The sequence below is a fragment of the Rhinopithecus roxellana genome, chromosome 4 (genome assembly GCF_007565055.1).
Source record: "Rhinopithecus roxellana isolate Shanxi Qingling chromosome 4, ASM756505v1, whole genome shotgun sequence".
Classification (NCBI taxonomy): Eukaryota; Metazoa; Chordata; class Mammalia; order Primates; family Cercopithecidae; genus Rhinopithecus; species Rhinopithecus roxellana.
This window is the reverse complement of record NC_044552.1, coordinates 133461619-133484645: the sequence shown is the minus strand read 5'-3', so window position 1 is coordinate 133484645 and position 23027 is coordinate 133461619. Positions and strand designations below refer to the sequence as shown.

The following is a 23027-nucleotide window of genomic DNA, read 5'->3' as shown; positions in this document are numbered from 1 at the left end:
TGTGGAAATATTTTATACATTAATATAATTCATTTCTTAATTATATTTTATTTCAACATATGAACAACTCTTTCATAATGTTTTAAACACACATAAGAAATCTGTACAAAATTTTTTAAAAGGTTCATTAAAATAATTAGGAATAATTGTTCGCACTTTTATCTTAATACATATAAAATTAGTAAACTGAATTGATAATACTTATATTATGCATACTCATTAATGTTTATTTACTGAGAACTTGTAATATCTTAATTTAAATTGTGCAAAATGGATTTATATCACAGGTATTTAAAATGGTTTAAACACACTAATGAGATTATTTTATTTTTCAGGATTTTAGGAAATGCATCATAGCTTGTTTACCATGAATGATGCCAGGTAATATTTTCTCCATACTTTGCTAATCGGTTGATTAGAATTGATTGCATAAAACAACTTCCTTTACCATAAAAACTTTAGCATTTTATTGGAAAAGGAAAATTTCATTTGCGTGTTTAAGACTCTCCTATGAGACATGTAACTACTCATAGATGAAAAGGCATATATTCTGAAATAAGATGATTCTGGATTCAAACATGTGTTCCACCACTGATTAATTGAGGGTCTTTGACAGATTTCTAAATTTTACAAAACTTTCTTTTATCTGAAGGAAAGAGGGCTGTAACACCTGTTATACAATATTGAGCACCAAACCTAGCAGAATGAAAAGAGCACAGTACGTGACTTGTAGTGATCAACTGCGTGAAGAAAGACATGGAAACACACAATACACAGTGCAATTCCCTACTTCAATATACGTAGATAGGACTGAAGGATCTAAAATATTCAACAGATGATTTAACTTATCCAGTATTTTCTTTAAACCTCATCTAGAATAAAATGAGAAAGGATATGAAAAGAAAATTGTCTTAATCCATGATCTATGAATTATAGATTTCAGTTTAACACCTATTTTTTCCATGTATGTGTAAGGTTTTTTCAACACAATTCTGAAGAAAAATAGAATACAAATGGAGTGGATTATGTGTTGCATGTGTTTGTGAGGAGCAGAAAGAGCTAGATAAACAAACACATATCTTTGGAAATTCAGGAGGTATATACATTTTAGCCACATGTATTCTAAAATAGAACGATTTTGTCAATAGATTTAATATTTAGTTCTTCTAGATTCTCATTTCCCATTATTTTCAAATATCTTTTAACTAAAATATTTTCTTCTATCTGATATTCTTTGATTATAATATCTGTAAGTACTACTGATGGTATTGATATGGATTTATATCATTATAAGGCCTCTAGACATTAACCTCATAACTTGCTGAGTAAAATTAACTTATGGTTGTCTTTCTTTCCTTTTTATCTGTAACTGAGTTTCTTTATAAGAAATTTTTTATGGCAAATATTTCTGTTCTCATTTGTAGAAACAGAATCAATACAGAGTCATGGTGAAAAACTGTGTACCTTGGGTACCACAATCTGAAGAACAAGTTAATTTTTCTGGCTTTATTAAGTAATTGAGCATTTCACATAGTTTAAGTATCCACATCGTTGAAATGTGACCGTCTTTTGAAAAAATATAAATGTGTAACAGCTTATATTTGTTTTGCTGCTATGACAGATTACCAGACATTTAGTGACTAAGACAATCTATATTTATTTTTCTCATAGCTCTGTAGGTCAGAAGTTGAGGTGCATTCAGCTAGTTTTTCTGTTTTGGGTCTCACAAGTCCAAAATGAATGTCAGCTGTGCAGGGCTCTTATCTGAAGGCTCTGGGAGAGTCTGTTTCCAAGCTCCTTAGGTTGTTGGCAGAATTCATTTTTCTTGGAGTTGCAGGGTTGAGGTCCCACTGTCCAGCAGTAGCCTCTGTCAGCAAATTAATGCCACTTGCGTTCTTCATCATGCTGTCCCTGCATCTTCAAACCAGCACGTCTTTCTCATAGTTTGAATCTCTCTGAATTCTACTGCCATTCCTCTCTTATAACAGCCAGGGAATGTTCTCTCCTTTTTAGGACTTATGTGGTTATATGGTGTCCACAGAACAATCCAGGATAATCTCCCTATTTAAGGTTCATAAACTTAATTATATTTGCACATCCCATTTGTTATGTAACCTAATATATTCACAGATTCAAGGAATCATGGTGCGGAGAGTTTGGGGAAGGCATTCAGCTTACCACATGATTTGTTAAACTTCCTTCAAAATTAAGAGATGAATCCATATATTCCTGATATTTTAAATAATATCCCATAAAACACACATATATTTAATGACAAAATGTATTTTAATGAAAGTGAATAAATTATATAGTGAATGAGCCTAGATCATTCTCCAGCGTCATTCTTTCTGTCAAGTTTTGTTCTTTCTTCATGATCTTTAAATGCCAAAACAAAAGTAAAAAGCATTGAACATGAAACATATAGGAATCTTTCTTAGTTCCTATCATGAGAGACATAAGAACTGAATGCAAGTCAAAAACCACATCCCTGTATACTTAGATTATCATAGAACATTTGACTCAAAAAATACATGGTTCTGAAGAATTAGAAGACTATGTAAGTTATTTAATTCAAATTTGGAGACTTATATGTCATTTTCCTTGAAAATGTCAAATTTTTCTAAAATTTTCTACGTGACGAGTTAGAGTTATTAAGGTAATTTATTTCTGCTTGATTACAAGGTAAGATGTTAATGTGTGCTACTGCAGAGTGTGAAATTATTTCCTTAAATTTTAAATTACAAATGTTGCTGTGCATTTGTAATTCTGTATCAGTGCGTTTTCTTTGTTCTCATCCTTCATGTCTGTTTTTCAGTTATGGCTCTTCATTGCTGGCTGTTGTTAGAATGCATGCTTCTAGCAAAAAGCCAGCTACCTCTACTTTTCTAAGTTGTTTCATCTGCTGTAATTATAAACTCAATACTGAAAAAGAAAAAGAGTATGAGGTTGATGTTTTAAATGTAAGTCAGTGAAATTCATAAACTAAGGATTCTTCTAAAAGTCAAGATCTTTGTGCCAGCCATTTCAGTTCTGAGTTCATTGGTGTGTTAAAAACTGAGGCTTCTAGAATATTTGTAATATGGAGAATTCTTTCAGTATAATTTTCACTAAAACGTCAGCAGAGAAAGCTTATGATAACTCATTTTCATTTTATATTTCTGTTATTTCAGAAACTGAATACCAACATTACTACATGATAAAAAATATTGTCTATTTTCCATAATTTTTAGCATTATTCAAAAATACCGATAGGTTCTATGCGCCAAATACTCTGTTTTCTGTTAATATTTTGGCAGCAGTACCAAGTTTGACACTAGAACATTTTAACTTGGAATCATAATTGTGTTTATGTATTCATGGGCTTAAAATTATGCGGAATACTTTAGATAAACCATATCTTTAGCACAATTTCATTAAATTTTGTTCTAAAAGCATAATTCACATGATTTTCTCTAAATTACTAGCAGGAACCACTTTCCCTGTCTACTCTTTTTTTACATATAAACTTCTTCATGAACCTGTACTCAATTACTTCTTAAATCTTTGCCGAATGTAAATTATATAAAGTGCATGAAAACATGTGTCTTTTTTTCCAAAAAGCTGCAGGCAGTGTCTGAAACAGACTGAATTCACTGAGTTTAATAAAAGACATGAAAAAAATAGTGCAACAATTCTATCCGTGATGCCAACTTACTGTTTCTGACAAGTTTTTTTTGTAACGTTATATGAATATCGAGTGGGTCTTGCTTTATTTAAATAAAATTAGGAGAAGACAAATGAATATGTAACACCTTTGAAAAAAAATAAAATATTTATTAGAAGACCAAATAGAAGACCATGATTCAGCAAAATAAACATAATTCTAAGTACCCACACATAATTCTAGGTGCACTATACTCAAGTGTGCAAGAAGTGATAAATTTTCTCTTTCTTTCTGTCTCTCTCTCTCTTTATTTCTTTCGAGACAGAGTCTCACTCTATCCCCAGGAATGAGCAGCTCACTTTAACCTCAAGCTCCTGGGTTCAAGGGATCCTCCTGTCTCAGTCTCTCAAGTAGCTGGGACTATAACTTGTGCTAGCATGCTTGGCTCATTTTAAAATTTTTTATAGAGACAGGGTCTTTCTTTGTTGTCCAGGCTGATTTCAACCCCTGGCCTCAAGTGATCCTCCCCACTCTGCCTCCCAAAGTGTTGAGATTACAAGAGTAAGCCACTGTACCTGGGCCATTATATTTCAAAAATAGTATTCAACTTGAATTAAATACTCTATTTTCCTATTAGTTTGGCAGGATTGTCGATTTTACTCCCACACTGCCCAAGAGTTTGATGTAAAGAGTGGGCAAGTTTCCAAATCAAAGGAGGGTATTCTGGGAGGCCCAGGTGGGTAACTGCAATAGGCATGTTAACTTAACTCAGCTTGGCCCAGGAAGGAAGGAAAAGCTTAGCCTTTGTAATCTTTTCCCTGATTGGAAGTCTTGGTGCCCAAGAGCCTGTCTTCCTATTTGATAGTGTTATCTAATCATTCTTGTCCGAAATCTTGTCTCCAATTCCAGTGATCAGGCAGAGGATGGAGCATGGATCACAGTCTTTATTTAATTTGAAACCAAAACTTCCTTGCTGGTTTTGTGGAAATCTCAAATACTGCTAAAACCCCAATACCAATGTCACTAATCTACCTGTATGTCTTTTTCTTAGCCAACTCTGCCCCATAATTCTCATGTATCTAAAACCAAAGCCAGAAGGGGGGTTGTCCTCTGGAAACTTCTACTTTCAACTAACTTAATGGGGAGGGGGGTGGTTAAATATTAAGAAAACAAAACACAAATTAATTGCTTGGAATATTATCATGACACAATTTTTTGATTTGGCTCTTTATATGCAGCCTGTATAAGTTTAGTTTCTATGATTTATGTACTTATATTTCCCTGTCTTCTGAAAGGAATTATGAAAGCATACATTGTTTCTAAAAGATATTCTTACACTAAAACATAGTTTGGAAAGCTTTCACATTTTCAAATGTGCAAACTAATAAAGAAGCACACAGGAGAATTTAAATTTATGAGAGTAAAATTGCATCTAAAATTTGAACACCAATCATAATTTTTGTTACATTACCTTATTCTTTTACTAAAATAGAAACAATAATTTGAGTAAAAGCTTTACCAAATGAAATAGAAATGTAATACAGGGGATAAAGAGATAAAGACTACTATGAGGGAGCAAAAAGCATTGTGTTTCCGTCTGGCTTTTACATAACGCAGAATCAAAAGAAAAGTTCACAAACAAGAAGCTTATGAATAAACATTTTTCATAATCTAATTCAAATTGTATTACTCACTTTTTAGATATCTCTGATTAGAGATAAGATTTCTCGGTGTCAGACTCAGCTTTCCTTGGTGTCAAATTGTAACCTCATCTTGGAAAATGAGTATTCCCGTCTCACACTCCTAGAACTTGAGATAACTAGTTGTCCCTTTCTCTGTGGTAGTAATAAATGATCATACTAAACATGTTTATTCTGTTAGAAATGATAGCTAAAATGATGTGCAGCTTTCATTCAAAATATCATTTCCACTGTAGTATATAGAAAAAAATATAAAATCACAAATGTTATTATGGAGTCCAAATTGTAACTTCAATTTTACTCCCCAAAATCCCTGGTTACTTCCTTATAAGCTTTTTACGCTTTGTAACAAAACAACTTGCTTCATTCTTAAAAAAAAGTTTTGTTCTAAAATATTTAATACCATACATAATACTCATGTATTCTTCTAATAATCATAATCATTTTCATCATCATTATACATCAGTGGAACTACCAGTGAGCTTGTGAAATGTAATTTCGAAGACTTGTGTGTCCGTTTCTTCAGGGGTAGCCATCTGCCTTGCTCTGATGAGTAACAACTATCTCAGGTGTTGTGTTTGTAATCCCTTTGCATTATCTTTCTTGTATTAATTGTGAAGCATAAAACATACATATAACAATATAAAGACAAATGCAAATTTTATCGATGTTAGAAAAGAAGCATCCATGTGCCCCAATTAGACTCCAGCGTGCTCTTGCCTGATAGCATTCTCCTCCCCAACTCCCATAGATAGCCACTATAAAGTCAGTTTGGGGACTACACCATGTAAGGGTGTGCAGTAGGAGCAAACCTCCAACCAACATATGGTTCAGATTTTGAGACTGATGATCCCACATGGCAGGCAAAAAGAGGGGTTTATTACTCATATAATGAGGCTTTCCTGGGAGAGAAGAGGAGGCTCTCAAATAGGTCTGTAAAGTTAGAGAGAGAAAGGACAAGTGACTGCTTTGTCTTTTATTGTAGGTAGGTTCTAGGGCTAGGATGAGGGTCCTCACACTGTACAGAGTTTCAGCCTTGTATGGTTGGAACTTCCCTGGCACTAAGAGAGTGAGCATGTGGACTTTATTATTGCCTTGCTCAGATACAGGGCAAGATGGAAAGACAGAGAGGTGGGAGTTTCAATGCTCTCAGTAATCAAACCTGAAAAATTGAATCAGGTTTTATTACAAAGGTTTGGGTTATCATTACTTTCTTGTATTTCTTTATAGTTTTATTAAATGATTATCCTTTCTTAAAAATACAATGTGCACATTTTTGTAGATTGGCTTATTTTGTTCAATATTATCATTGAAAAATATATCAGACATCTTTGCCTGTTCTTTCATTTGGTGACTGTATGATCATCTATATGTGAATATGCCATGATTTTTTTCACTTTTTTCAGTTTTGACTCTCAAACAATGCAACCATTTAAAAATATTGTAAATTTTATCCTCTATACAATATATGATTTTTTCCTGTGTGTATGTACATACATACAAGGTAGACACACATATGTATCCTGTGTGTATATACATATTCACAGAGTAGACACTACGTACATAGCTTTCTTTTTGTGTGTTGTTTAATAAATCCTTACTATGTGTTCATTAGCGTTTGTCTTATTTTAATGTGTATACTGTATTAGGGTTCTTTAGAGGGGCAAAACTAATAGGGTAGATGCATATATGAAAGGGAGTTTATTAAGGAGTATTGATTCACATGATTACAAAGTGAAGTCCCACAATAAGCTGTCTGCAAGTTGTGGAGCAAGAAAGCCACTTCGAGTCACAAAACCTCAAAAGTAAGGAAGCTGACAGTGCAGTCTTCAGCCTGTGGTTGAAGGCCCGAGAGCCCTGGCAAATCACTGGTGTAAGTCCAAGAGTCCAGAAGCTGAAGAACTTGGAGTTCCATATTCAATGGCAGGAAGTATCCAGCACAAGAGAAAGATGATGATCGGAAGACTCAGCAAGTCAGCTTTAACCCAGCCGCACTGGCAGTTGATTCGAGGGTGCCCAGCCACACTGAGGGTGGGTCTGCCTGCCCCAGTCCACCGACCCAAATGTTTATCTCCTTTGGCAACACCCTCATAGACACACCCAGGAACAACACTTTGCATCGTTCAATCCAATCAGGTTGACACTTAATATTAACCATCACATACACCATTGATTGCTTTGCCTTTTACATTTGAATCTGTACTTCATATGTGATTTTGTGTGTGATGCATGGTAAAGGACTTGGTCTTTTTTTTTTTCCCAATATGTAGCCATTTTTTCCCACATTAGTAGCCATTTTCTTCCCAGCAACATTTATTGAAAGCAGTGTCTTTCTCTCCATGCATATTCAGTCTCATTTTGTGTTCTTATATCTCTTTTTATATTCTATTCATGTATTTGTCTATTCCTGTACCTGTATAAACCATCTTAATTATTATAGATATTTAGTAAATATTGTCATCCAGTCGAGTAAATTTTTCCATTTTCTTCTACTTTGAGTCTGTCGGCAATTCTTGGAGGTTTGCATTTCTTAACTTTCAAAGCAGATTTATAAAAATGACATCAGACATGTTTATTTGTTAGAATTTTAACTGGATTTATATTGAATCTACAAAGGCCTTGGAGAGAATTCACATACATAAACACACGCATACACTCATACACACAAAACTGGTTCTTCAATAGACACACACACACATACATATATATATACACACACACACATATACATATACACACATACACACACACACACACACATATATATATATATATGCACTATGGTATAAATGTTTTTGTTACCTCAAAATTCATATGTTGAAATTTTAATCCCCAAAGTGATGGTAGTAGAATGTAGGGCTTTGGGGCAGTGATTAGACTGTGAGGTCAGAACACTCTTGAGTGAGATTAACATTTTTATGAAAGAAGACCCAGAGAGGTCCTCATCCCTACCACCATAAGAGGACATGCGCACAAAGTCACCATGTATGAGGAACTAGGCCCTCAGCAGACACTGAATCCACTATTGAGCATGGACTTCGTAGACTCCAGATACGTTAAGAAGTAAATTTCTGCCAGGCGTAGTGGCTCACGCCTGTAATCCCAGCACTTTGGGAGGTCGAGGTGGGCAGATCCCCTGAGGTCAAGAGTTTGACACTAGCCTGGCCAACATGGTGAAATCCCATCTCTACTAAAAATACACACACACACACACTCACACAAAACATACACACACACAAAATTAGCCAGGCGTGGTGGTGCATGTCTGTAATCCAAGCTACTCAGGAGGCTGAGGGAGGAGAATTGCTTGGACCCGGGAGGTGGAGGTTGCACTGAGCCAAGATGGCACCCACTGCACTCCACTGAGTGACAGAGCCAGACCCCATCTGGCAAAAAAAAAGTACATTTCTGTTGTTTACAAACCACCTAGTTTTATGGTGTTTTGTTAGACACACTACATTTATTTTAATATTTTTTATTCCCTATATTTATTGCTGTTAATTTGTTAGAATGTCTAATACTCTCAGTGCAATACTGAACAAGCATAGTTTGTCTGTCTTCTGCTCAGTTCAATGTTCATGATATCTGTCCATATCATTGCATATATCACTAGGTAATAGGCATCTTTGTTTTGTTTCTGTTTTAAGAATTTATCAATGGGGATAAATTAGTAACACTACTAATTGTTGCTTTTAACATTCTATAACCTTTCTGATTTTTGATGTTTTTCAGTTCCCGTGGTATTTTTCTTAATTTTTCCATTATTGTAGCAAACTTGTTCTCTTTTTAGGTCTTTCAGCTTGTACTTTATCTAGTTGAGGTTACGTTATTAAGAATATATGGGCCAGGAACAGTGGCTAATGGCTGTAATCCCAGCACTTTGGGAGGTCAAGCTGGGAGGATCACTTGAGCCCAGGAGTTCGTGACCAAGTCTGGCAACATAGTAAGACCCCATCTCTACAAAAAGTCAAAAAAATTAGCCAGGCACGACTGCACATGCCTGTAGTTCCAGCTACTTGGGAGGCTAAGGTGGGCCTGGAAGATCAAAGCCGCAGTCACCCGTGGTCATGCCACTGACTTCAGCCTGGGCAACAGAGAAAGACCCCATCTTGAATACAAAAAGGAGTTTATAAGTCTATATTTCTCCCTGGTAAACTGAAAAAATCTTATTACAAAGGGGTTTTTAAATTAATAATGATTTGTGATTTTAAGTGTAATTACAATAGATTTATTTAGATTAGTATTTACTTACATATCTTCCTCCATCATCTACTTTAATGTCATTGCTAATCTTATATTTTATAGTATCTCTTGCTGAAAGAATATCATTGGCATTTGTTCTGCTTTCTTTTGCCTTTTAATTGGAATAGTTAATAACTTCATATTTGTTGAATTCATTGATAATCTTTGAATTTATGTTTCAAAAATTATTCTGCTTTTTCTACTTGCTTCTGTACTCTTTTTTCCTTTTAGTTTTTTTGTTGTAATATTTTGAATTAAATGTTTGTTATGTAATCATTCTTCTTTTTTCTATCAGTTATATACTCTATTTTAGTTATTTTATTGGTTAGCCTAGAACTTATAATTTCTGACATCAAGTGATGAAAAAGCTGTTGTTCAGTCACTGTACCAAAGAAGGCATATGGATAAATAAGCACGTGAAGATGCTCAACATCATTGTCATTAGAAAACTTAAAATTAAAACAATGAGATATCACCAACTACCTATTAGAATGGCCAAAATTCAAAACGCTCAAAAGATCAAATGCTGCTGAAGATGTGAAGCAACAGGATTTCTCCTTCATTGCTGGTGGGATTGGAAAATGGTACAGCTCCTTTGGAAAACAGTTTGCAGTTTCTTACAAAACTAAACATAATTTTATTATATAATCAAGCAATCGTTCTCCACAGTATTAACCAAAATGAATTGAATATTATGTCTTCACAAAAACCCACACATAACAGGGAATAGCAGTTTCATTCATAATTGTCAAAATTTGAAGTCATCAAGATACCTTTCAACAGGTGAGTGAATAAAAAAAAGTGGCACACCACTGCAATGGAATATAGTTTAGCACTAAAAAGAAATGAGTTAATAAGGTATAAAGTCATGAAGATACATGGAGGAACTTCGAATGCGTATTTTTAAATAGAAGAAGCTAATCTGAAAAGTACCTGCTGTATAATTCCAACTTTGTACATTCTGGAGAAGGCAAAATTTTAGGGTTCTGTGGTTGCCAGGGATTTGCAGGAAGGGACAGAGGAATACATTAGTGGAGTACAGATATATTTTAGGTCAGTGAAACTATCTGGTATAATACAGTAAACATAGACACATGACATTTTATGTTTGTCAAAACCCATTGAACTGTACAACACAAAGAGTGAACTCTCATGCAAACTATGACCTTTAGTTAATATAATGGATCAATATTTGTTCATTGATTATACAAATGCACACTAATGCAAGATATTAATAGTTAGGAAAATTGTGGGGAAGGTATAAGGAGAACTCCATACCTTCTATTCAATATTTCTGTAAATTTAAAACTGCTGTAAAAATAAAATCTATTAATCAAAATGAAATAAAAGCTACTGTTAAGCAGTAACTTTCTTCCAGAATAGTAAGGACCTTAGCACACTTCTATCCTATGACAACCCTTACAGAATTTGAAAGTCAACTATATTGAGGTAGAATTTACATGCAATACATGTTTCCATTTTACATGTACACTTCAATGAATTTTGCCCAATGTATATGTCCATGTAACCACCATAAGAGTAAAAATATCAAAACTTCCTTCACCCTATATGTTTTCTTGTTCCTCTTCCCAGTAGATCCTCACCTTCCACTCCTAGTTCCAGGTAATTGCTGATCTGTTTCTTACTGCAGATTAGATTTAAAAAAAAAAAAAAAAAAAAGCTTTACATAAAAGTAATTACCCAGAATGTACTCTATAGTATCTATCTTCTGCTCAGCTCAATGTTCATGATACGCATCCATACCATTGTGCATATCACTAATTTATTCCTTTTTATTTCTGGGTATTCCATCATATAGATACACCATAATTTACTTATACATTCACCTGTTTTAGGGCATTTGTTTTGTTGGAAGTTTTTGGCCACTTTGAATATAGCTGCTCTGAACATTTATTCAGAAGTCCTTGTAGAACATAAGTTTTCATTTATTTTGGAAAAACAGCTATGAATAGAATTCTTGAGTTATATGATTATTGGGTTTTTAATACTCATCTTTATTAATTTCATCCTCAATGGGCCCACAAAGTGTTCTGAATCAGAAAAATATCTCTTATTATTTTCTTCACAGTGATGAAAAAGTACATTGTCTTTCTTTGCCTTTTGGTAAGTTTATCCCTGAGGCAACACAATGAGAGCCCATGGAAATTTTTCCTACACAAGTGGCTAGATGCTTCATGGATGTGGAATAAGAAAAAAAATGACTTTTCTCTGTTTACACAGAAGAAGGTTATCACTCTGGTCTCTGCAAAAGTCTTCTCATTACTCCCATGCTTTAGTAAGTAAATGCAATCTCTCTTAGGGCCAGATAGACCAAAATGTCTTAACTTTTAAGACTAGAAATATGTTCAATGTCTGAAGCCAAATTTCTTCTTGAAATACCAATATCGAGGAAGATTACTTACCAGTCTCTCTGGTGTCCTACCAGTTAAGCTAGGGGCCTATCCCTGGATGTAAACATTTGACTTTAAAGGAAGATATGTCTTTATCTTTTTGAATCAGACAAATTATCTCTGTCACAAATAAATCTAATCCTTACAGTGTGTAAAAAATGTTTCTAGGGGATGCCAAAGCAAACAATCTTAACTTTCTACCGTGTAAGTTTCTGTTTCTGTGTCTTGGGAGGCTAGGGTTCTTTTCAGAAACACTGAGAAATCCAAGTAAGCTTTATTTACAAGAAATTATATATATGTTTAACTTTACAAGAAACTGTTAAACTGTTTTCAAAGTACCATTTTATATTCCCATGAACTGTGTGTGAGAGTTCTAGTTGCTTTATATCCTCACCGATACTTGATTCCTTCCATCTCTTAAAATTTAATTACGTAATAAATAGGTAGTGATATCTCATTATATTTTTTGATTATTCTCTACCCCAGTTGGAAACATTATTTCCCAGTCTTTGACTTCCATTGTTGCTGTTGATAAATCAACTAACTATTGGACTAACTACTCTTTACATAAATACGTTTTTCTTTCGCTATAGCTACATTAAGATTTTTTCTGTGTGTCTGCTATGCAGTGTAGTAGTGTACAATAATTTTTGTCCTGTTTCAGATTTGACAGCTTCCTTGAATCTGATGTCCTATTAGTTTTAGAAAATTCTTAGCTACTATTCCTTATACAGTGTTTTCGGTTTTCTCTCTCCTTTCACTCGTACTGTGATTTGTGTTAAATTGTATGCCAGTCTTTCTCCCTGTATCTTACAGATATTATACACTTTCTTCTGTATTTTCATCTTTTTTTCATTTAATATTTCATTATAGATAATTCTTTCTGTCTGACCTTCCATGTACCAATTACTTATTTAATTTTGTTTAATTTAGTCTTTAATATGTTCATTGTGCTCTTAATTATTTTTCAGTTCTAACATGTCTTAGTTTGTACAAATATATTGTCTCCCTTTTCATTATAAAATTTTTACATTGGACTTTTGTGTGTTTAAATATAGTAAGCATAGCTGTTCTCAGGCATCCCTGTAGATATGCTTCTGCAATCTTTTTATTTTTCATACTAGTTCTCATTTATCTCCTACTGCACCTTGTCTTTGTATTTACAAAGTTATTTGTTGCAGTAGTGTTAGATATATAATTACGTTTTATTCTACCAGAGAGAATGTTGTGTGTCTCTACTTGGTTCCTGGGTTGTAGTGGTTTGTGGCATCCAGGGGATGCAACCCAGGTGGTAGTGCTCGCAGGGACATTTTATTCTTGTTTACCTTATGGGAGGGCACCCTTTGTGAGTCTCAACCCAAAGCAGAGGATGATTTCCAAAATCTCCATCCCCAGTGGATCCCTAGCTCTAGGAAGCTGTTGAAAGCACTCAGTATTTTGTCCCAAAAAAATAGACAACTTCTTCAGTAAAAAGATGCCCCCAAATAATAGTCTATCTCTCTGGAATTTCTCTTTGCCCTACATTTCAAACCAAAGAAAATTCACCATTGGTATGTCTTAGATGCTAAGGCAATAACTATTTAAAACAATAATATCTAGCTTTATAATTATATTTATCAAGAAGTCTTGTACCAGGTATTGGGTAAGCAATTAACAAATATGAAATTCACCTCAATTATAGTAAAAATAACATACATATTTTCTTTATATACTACATATTTTTATAAAGATTAAAAATAGGAAGAAAACACACATATTACCTGTCCATCTATATTATGTCTAAATAATACATGAATAACATTTTTTTAATTACACATATAAAATCATAGCATGAATACTTCTCTAGACATGTTTTTTTACCCATTCTTTTGTTGAAGTGTATCTATGGTGATATATGTATCTGAAGTTCATTTATTTTCATATATAATATACCATTGTATATATATCAACATATATTTGTCTATTATACTGTGGATATTCAGATTGTCTTAAGTACACAGTTAAAAATAAAATTATTTTGTCTTACTATATACATGTATTCAACTTTATTATATATTGTCAAATGGTTTTACAGAGTATTTATAATAATTTTAAAAACCACCAGCAATTTATTGGAGTTCCTGCTATTTTGTATCCATGACAATTGTATTATTAGTTTATTTTAACTTTTGCCAACCCAGTCCTTTACAATGATATCTCATTATGGGTTTAATTTATATTTTCCGATGAAGAAATAAGATAAAAATATAACTATGTTGGCCGGGCACAGTGTCTCATGCCTGTGGTCCCAGCACTTTGGGAGGCCGAGGTGGGCAGATCACAAGGTCAGGAGATCAAGACCATCCTGGCTAACACGGTGAAACCCTGTGTCTACTAAAAGTACAAAAAATTAGCCAGGCATGGTGGCCGGTACCTGTAGTCCCAGCTACTTGGGAGACTGAGGCAGGAGAATGGAGTGAACCCGGGAGGCAGAGCTTGAAGTGAGCCGAGATCGCGCCACTGCACTCCAGCCTGGGAGACAACGAGACTCCGTCGCAAAACAAAACAACAACAACAACAAAATATATATATATATATATATATATATATATATATATATATATATATATGTTTCCTTTTTCCATTTACATATTTGCCAATTGTTTTTTCTATGTAGTTTCTATATGATTTTCCTTATTGGCATGAAGGAATTATTTATTTTATTTATTTAGTTTGAGTAATAATCCTTTTCCCGTGCTATATGTTGCAAACATCTTCTGCTAGGGTGTAGCTTGTCTTTTACTTTATAGTTGTTTTGATGACTATGTCTTATTTTTGTGATAGTTGAAAAATTCATTAATCTTTGAGAAATTAATTTCTATCTTAGAGAAAAAGAATTTTGTTCTAAAATTCTTCTGGGTTTGATTTTAGGTCTAGTTACAATATTTCATTTTTTTCATGTGGATAACTAATATTCAGTGCTTATTTGTTGAGATGTTCCAAATATTCTGACTAATAAACATTATCACATTGGTAATCTATCAGAACTCCGTATGAGGGTGAGTAGACAACCTACAGAATGGGTGACAATATTTGCAAAGTATGCATCTGACAAAGATCTAATATCCAGCAATTATAAATAACTTAAACACATTTGTAAGAAAAAAAAATAAACAAACCACCCCCTTAAAAAGTGATCAAAGTAACTGGACAGACATTTTCCTAAAGAAGACATATATGCAACCAGCAAACATATAACAAAAAGCTCAATATAACTGATAATTAGAGAAATGCAAATCAAAACCACAGTGACATACCATCTTACATCAGTCAGAATAACTATTAACAAGAAGTCAAAAAATGACATATTCTGGCGATGTTGGGGAGAAAAGGAAGCACTTATGCACTGTTGGTAGGAGTGTAAATTAGATCAACCATTGTGGAAAGCAGTGTGACAATTCTCAAAGAGCTAAAAACAGAAATATCATTTAACCCAGCAATCCCATTACTGGGTATATACTCAAAGGAATATAAATCATTCTACCATGAAGACACATGCACAAACATGTTTATTGCAGCACTATTCTCAATAACAAAGACATGGAATCAACCTAAACAACCATCAATGGTAGCTTGAATAATGAAAATGTATATATACACCATGGAATACTATGCAGCCATTAGAAAGAATGAGATCATGTCTTTTACAGAAACATGGATGGAGCTGGACTTCATTTTCCTTAACAAACTAATGCAGGAACAGAAAACGGATTACCACATGTTCTCACCTCTAAGTGGGAGCTAAGTGATGAGAAAATATGGACACATAGAGGGGAACAACACACATTGGGGTTGATCAGAGGTTGGAGGGTGGGAGGACAGAGAGAATCAAAAAAAAAAAAAGAACTATTAGGTGCTACACTAAGTACCTACTTGCTGAAATAATTGGTACAACAAACCCCTGTAACACAAGTTTACCTATATGACAAAACCGCACGTGTACCCTTGAATCTAAAAGTTTTGGTTTTTAATCTGTATGATTAGGTCTGTTTCTCCTCTCTCTATCCTTTTCATTGCTGTGTTTGTTTATTGCTGAGGCAAAACAGATACTCTTAGCTATTAAGATTTTTTAATATATCTTTCCACATAGAAAATGCTCCCCTCCCCTGCCAATCTTATTCTTTTTTAGTATGCCTTAACTATTCTTGTAACTTCTCTCCTCCATTTTGCAATGTGTGTCCTTGGTTGTACATGTTTTTTGCTTTTCTTTTATTGGAATTCTGTTGACTCTGTAAAGTAGTTTAGGACAATATATATCTTTATGGGAGAAGACTGTCTATGAGCATAGCATTTTCTTTCACATATTTGGAACTTTCTAAGTATCTTTCAACATTTTTAAATACTTTTTCGTAAAACTTATATGTATCATTTTTTCTTGTTTTCTTTCTTTCTTACTTTTACTCACAACTACCCCATAATATTATTTATATCATAAATGCAACTTCCAAAAATAGATGTTCTTGTTGTTGAACAGAAATCCTGGTGACTATTGGTATTGGACTAAATAATCATATTACATATTATTTGTGAATAATAATAGCTGTTTTGCTTCCTTTCTAACCATTGCACCTCTTTTTTCTTGTTCTTTATTCCCTTCTTCTTTTTGTACAGATGGGGTCTCACTATATGCCCAGGCTGGTCTCGAACTCTCGGCCTCAAGTGATCCTCCCACCTCACCCTCCCAAACTGCTAGGAGTATAGGCATGAGCCATTGTGCCCTGCCTGTGCCCCTCTTTTTTCTTTGTGAAAATATAAATGCTAAGACCTTTCATAATAAGTAGAATAAATGCTATAACACTGAACATTAGGGCCTGGCATGGTGGCTCATGCCTGTAATCTCAATACTTTCAATACTTTGGGAGGCCAAGGCAGGAGGATCACAAAGTTAGGAGATTGAGACCATCCTGGCTAACATGGTGAAAACCCATATCTACTAAAATACAAAAAATTAGCCAGGCATGGTGGTGGGCGCCTTCAGTATCAGCTACTCAGGAGGCTGAGGCAGGAGAATGGCGTGAACCCAGGAGGCGGAGCTTGCAGTGAGTCAAGATTGTGCCACTGCATTCCAGCCTGGGTGACAGAGTGAGACTTCATCTCAAAAAGGAAAAAAAAAAAAAAAAAAAAAAACCCTGAGTATTAATGTATTGTTTCTGATTTAACATCAATAAGTTATTTACTGAGAGATTTTTGTGGCTACTTTATCTGATTGAAGAAGTTCCTTTTTATTCAAAGTTTGATATGACTTTCTATCACTAATAGTTCTAAATTTCTCTCATCAATATATTTTTGCTCTTTTTAATATTCAATGTAGCAATATATGTTAATTTTTTTTATTCAGTGGCACAGTGGTAAGCCTTTCCACTTCATTAACATTTCACCTAAAATACATTTAAATGGTAATACAACATGATTATAACTTAGAAATATGTATGCACGAGTAACAATTATTTCACTAAAATTTGAGTGCAGATATAGATCTTTTTGATGAACCAAAGACAGACGATGATAACTAAAAAGCAATCAAAATCCAATTAGCCAGAGGCAGAAGTTTGATATATTTTGTTCAGTAATATTTAACTAAATTAAAATTCTATCTTCTTGAAATAAATATTTTATGAATTATGTTTTGCTTGAACATCAACTTTGAATCCAAATATGGCAAAAGTTTAGGCTTAAATATTATTTGATATGTTACTATAACATTTTTTCTTACAATAAATATTCATTAATCTAAACATGATTAATATTCATTCATCATCCAGAGCTCTTTCATAGCATCTGTAAACATTTTGTGTAATTCCAACCACAGCAGAAGTAGCAAAGATTATCATTAATATATTACCTTTTCTTTCTTGTAAAGGGATTTAAAAAAGAAAAATGAAGAAATTCTAAACTGTGCCCTTAATGAATGCTGAACAACAACAAATTCACCTTCTTCTTTCAACTAAGGAAAATTAATCATCTCTTGAGAATTATGATATTTATGAGGCACATAAGGAGATCTATATAATGCTCTAAAAAGACACTCAGAAATATTTTTGTTCCTCTTGAATTTCAAATTATTGTGAGCACCTATCCTTATCTTGCATTACCTTTCTAGTCCAACCAATAGAACTTTCTGTGATTATGGGAAGTTTCTGTAATCCATACTGTGCAATATAGTAGACTTCTGGACTCTCAAAAGTTGTCTAGTGTGCCTGGGGAACTGAAGCTTTTAAATAGAATTTATAGCTAAATTTCATTTAAATTTAAAAAGCTATATGTGGCCAGTGACTACCATAAAGGAGCAAACAGCCAGACATATCACTTACATATTTGTTGTTTGTTTATATGTACATTTCCTCTTTCTCACCACTAAAAGTAAAATTTGTTACCGTTTTTGCTCACTATTATAACTCAACTGTTTAGAAAACTAGTTGGGACACGGTGATTTTTTGTGTCTTGTAATACTCTGAAAACAATAGAAATATAAAAAGCTTATTTTTCAAAATTTAAATATGCTATGTAGTGTACTCTTTAAAGCAAGGATTAAATAAATGCTAAAAGTGCTAACTTTTTTTTTTTTAATGGCCCCTTAGGTCAGGTTGCCATAATAAAAATCAAAATTTTCTATCCCAAATGCATCAGTGGTTGTCTCTACTTAACTCACAGTTAGACTTCTGGGATCAAGAGGTCAGTTTACATGTACAAGAGTCAGCCTTTGGCATATACAGAAAGTGTAAAACAAAATCCAAATTTAAATCTGGGTTTAACCTGGAATCAGTAATTAAGCAGATATTCTAAACAAAGTATTAATTGAAAGAGATCAGCCAGGCATTACAAGCCATATATGAGCCAACTGAAGGAACTCCAAAATTTGAACAGAAAAGAGTCAATAGGGAGATTCCCCCAATTTGTTTAAGAATGAAGGTGTACACTTTGAATATGCAGTTATTAATGACTGCTGTAAAATATAACACACCAAAATCTAAATTTTGCCTAGAACAGCCATCATTTTTTTATTTTTTCGGTTTTTGGCTCAGAAATTTGAGTGGGCTCAACAAAAATAGTTCATCTCTGATCCACAAAAACATCCCAACTGGGATACTGCAATGACTTGCATGTCTGGAATAAACAGAGAGCTGAGAGCTAGCAAGGCATCTCTCTCTGTCTCTCTCTGTCTCTCTCTTTCTATCCCTCTCTCTCCCCCAATCCCCTCCCTCTCTCTGTCTCTCTCCCTCTCTCTTGCCCTTGTTCTATATGACCTTAACATTAGCTAGGGCTTCCTCACAGCACAGAGGACTCAGGTCAGTCAGACCTTGACATGGTTGGTCAATGCACAAAGAGGAATGAAGCTGTTCATCCTCCTGAAATCTACAGTCAAAACCTTTATAGCATCATTTTCACTATACTACATTATTTAAACAGTCAGAGTCTAGCCCCAACTCAAAGGAGGACTCACAGATCTCACCTCTCATTAGAAGAAGTGTCAAAATATTTGTGGCTATTTGTATGCCATCACAGATTAAAGCAGTCTTCAGCTATGGATGAATAAATATCTAACCATGAAAGGTGCTGAATTATTTTTATCTAAAATGTACGTGGACATAATGGAGTTATTAAAAATGTCCTTGGCAACGTGCTAGAAATCAACTATTAGTTTTAAAAGTTATATATTCCATTTTACTGTATTACTTGTTTGTCCACTCTCACTGTCTACACTGCCACTTCTACAGGCAACTCTTCCTCTGTTTAGTCACTCCAAAGAAATTCATCAAGCTGTCTTTAAGCAATGATTCTATGAAGTTGTCTAATTCATTAGGATGTCACAGAATTAGTAAGGCAGAAAGCCAATAAAGTGATATTGAGACCTTAAAACTCTCAAGAAATTCTGTTTGGAAATTTTATGATTTTGCCACATAAATTCACTTGCTTTGGCTTAGGTTCATATTGCAATGTTAGGAGAGGCGAGTGTAGCTAATCAGCACAGTCATAAATTTATGCTATTTGCCTTCTCTTCTTACAGCATTTTATCACCAAAAGTTATCACACATTATTATAATTTATCTTTCTACATCTGAACAGCAGATGAATGATAAGAATGCATGGAAGGGTAATGAGTTACATTTAAATGTATTGTCAGAGTTAAGCCTTGTACCCAAAACCCACATGCTTCATAGCCCAAAATTGATTTCTTTAACTTTTTACTTGTTTTTTTTGTTACTACAGTGTATGGTAATCAAAATAATGATACTCCAAAGATCTCCACACTCTAATCCCTCAAACCTGTACATATGTTACCTTGCATGAGTGCCACAGCCAATAGAAGCTGGAAAAGGCAAGCGAGTGGGTTCTCCACAGAGTCTCCTGATGTCCTGCATATATCGGGATTTCAGCTTGTTAAACCTGACTTTTACCTTCTGATCTCCAAATTGTACAATACAAAAATTGTGTTCTGTCATTGTATTTGTGACAATTTGTTATTTGTAACAAACAACATTTTCAGGTTAAGATCAGAGGCTACTAAAAATGACAATGGGACAACCGCTAGAATTTGAAAATGTCCCTGTCAAATTAAGTTAAATCTTACCAGTAAAGTCAATTTATCTTTGTAGGGTGTTGGGTTAACTTTCTTGGTGATTGTCCTTCCATATACATAGTATTAAATAGCCTCCTAGGAACAAGGAACAAATACAATGTTTACGTGGGTCTAGAAACTTCCTGAAAATGTACATGTTCTAAAGCACACTTGAGCACTTAGAAACTCTGAACTTCCTGATCACCTTTTGCTAGGAATATTCTACTTGAGGACCATCGCTTGGTAAAATTGGCCATGAGCCAGGAACTCTATGCTTAGGCTAAATAAAACTCTATAGTACTGCCCAGAACATATACTGCATTCTAACCACAAGGGAGACTTCAGACAAATCTCTACTAAGGGATATTCTACCAAATATCCACATATCTGAGCAGTAACCGTGAAAGCTGTCAGTCATCAAAAACAAGGAACATCTGAGAAACTACCACAAACAAGACATAGGACACAGGACAACTAACTGTAACGTGTTATGCTGGATGGGATTTTAGGACAGAAAAAGGACGTTAAAGAAAATTGAGCTCTTCCACAGGCAGCCTCCACACCTCCACTTGTGTTGCTGCCATATCCATAATGATCCCTGAGAAGTTCCAGCATATTTTGCGAGTACTCAACACCAACATCAATGGGTGGCGGAAAATAGCCTTTGCCATCACCGCCATTAAGGGTGTGGGTTGAAGATATGCTCATAGGGTGTTGAGGAAAGCAGACATTGACATCACCAAGAGGGCAGGAGAACTCACTGAGGATGAGGTAGAACGTGTGATCACCATTATACAAAATCTACACCAGTGCAAGATCCCAGACTGGTTCTTAAACAGACAGGAATATGTAAAGGATGGAAAATATAGGACAATGTTCTGGAAAACAAGGTCCATGAAGATCTGGAGTGACTGAAGAAGATTCAGGCCTACAGAGGGCTGTGCCACTTCTGGGGCCTTCATGTCTGAGGCAACACACCAAGACCACTGGTTGAGGTGGCCCTGCTGTGGGTATGTCCAAAAAGAAATCGGCATGTGGGCCTTGTCTGTTAATAAATAGTTTATATGAAAAACAAAACAAAACTAAAAAACAGGAAAACCAAGGGAATCTAAAAAAGTAATCTAAATGAATTTTAGTTAATAATATTGTCCTTGCCCATGCCTATGTCCTGAATGGTACTACCTAGATTTTCTTCTAGGGTTTTTATGGTATTAGGTCTAACATTTAAGTCTCTAATCCATCTTGAATTAATCTTCGTATAAGGGGTAAGGAAAGGATCCAGTTTCAGCTTTCTACTTATGGCTAGCCAATTTTCCCAGCACCATTTATTAAATAGGGAATCCTTTCCCCATTTCTTGTTTCTCTCAGGTTTGTCAAAGATCAGATGGCTGTAGATGTGCGGTATTATTTCTGAGGACTCTGTTCTGTTCCATTGGTCTATAGCTCTGTTTTGGTACCAGTACCATGCTGTTTTGGTTACTGTAGCCTTGTAGTATAGTTTGAAGTCAGGTAGCGTGACGCCTCCAGCTTTGTCCTTTTGACTTAGGATTGTCTTGGCAATGCGGGCTCTTTTTTGGTTCCATATGAACTTTAAAGCAGTTTTTTCCAATTCTGTGAAGAAACTCATTGGTAGCTTGATGGGGATGGCATTGAATCTATAAATAACCTTGGGGAGTATGGCCATTTTCACGATATTGATTCTTCCTATCCATGAGCATGGTATGTTCTTCCATTTGTTTGTGTCCTCTTTTATTTCACTGAGCAGTGGTTTGTAGTTCTCCTTGAAGAGGTCCTTTACATCCCTTGTAAGCTGGATTCCTAGGTATTTTATTCTCTTTGAAGCAATTGTGAATGGAAGTTCATTCCTGATTTGGCTCTCTGCTTGTCTGTTGCTGGTGTATAAGAATGCTTGTGATTTTTGCAAAGGACTTCATGTCTAAAACACCAAAAGCAACGGCAGCAAAAGCCATAATTGACAAATGGGATCTAATTAAACTAAAGAGCTTTTGCACAGCAAAAGAAACTACCATCAGAGTGAACAGGCAACCTACAGAATGGGAGAAAATTTTTGCAACCTACTCATCTGACAAAGGGCTAATATCCAGAATCTACAAAGAACTCAAACAAATATACGAGAAAAAAACAAACAACCCCATCAAAAAGTGGGGAAAGGATATGAACAGACATTTCTCAAAAGAAGATATTCATACAGCCAACAGACACATGAAAAAATGCTCATCATCACTGGCCATCAGAGAAATGCAAATCAAAACCACAATGAGATACCATCTCACACCAGTTAGAATGGCAATCATTAAGAAGTCAGGAAACAACAGGTGTTGGAGAGGATGTGGAGAAATAGGAACACTTTTACACTGTTGGTGGGATTGTAAACTAGTTCAACCATTATGGAAAAGAGTATGGCAATTCCTCAA

At 34.5% G+C, this 23027-nt stretch overlaps 1 pseudogene; it reads left to right on the top strand.

The window, feature by feature from the left end:
* Nucleotides 1-346: 346 nt before the first annotated feature.
* LOC104661222 lies at nucleotides 347-21712 on the top strand (annotated as a pseudogene).
* The last annotated feature ends 1315 nt before the right edge of the window (nucleotides 21713-23027 follow it).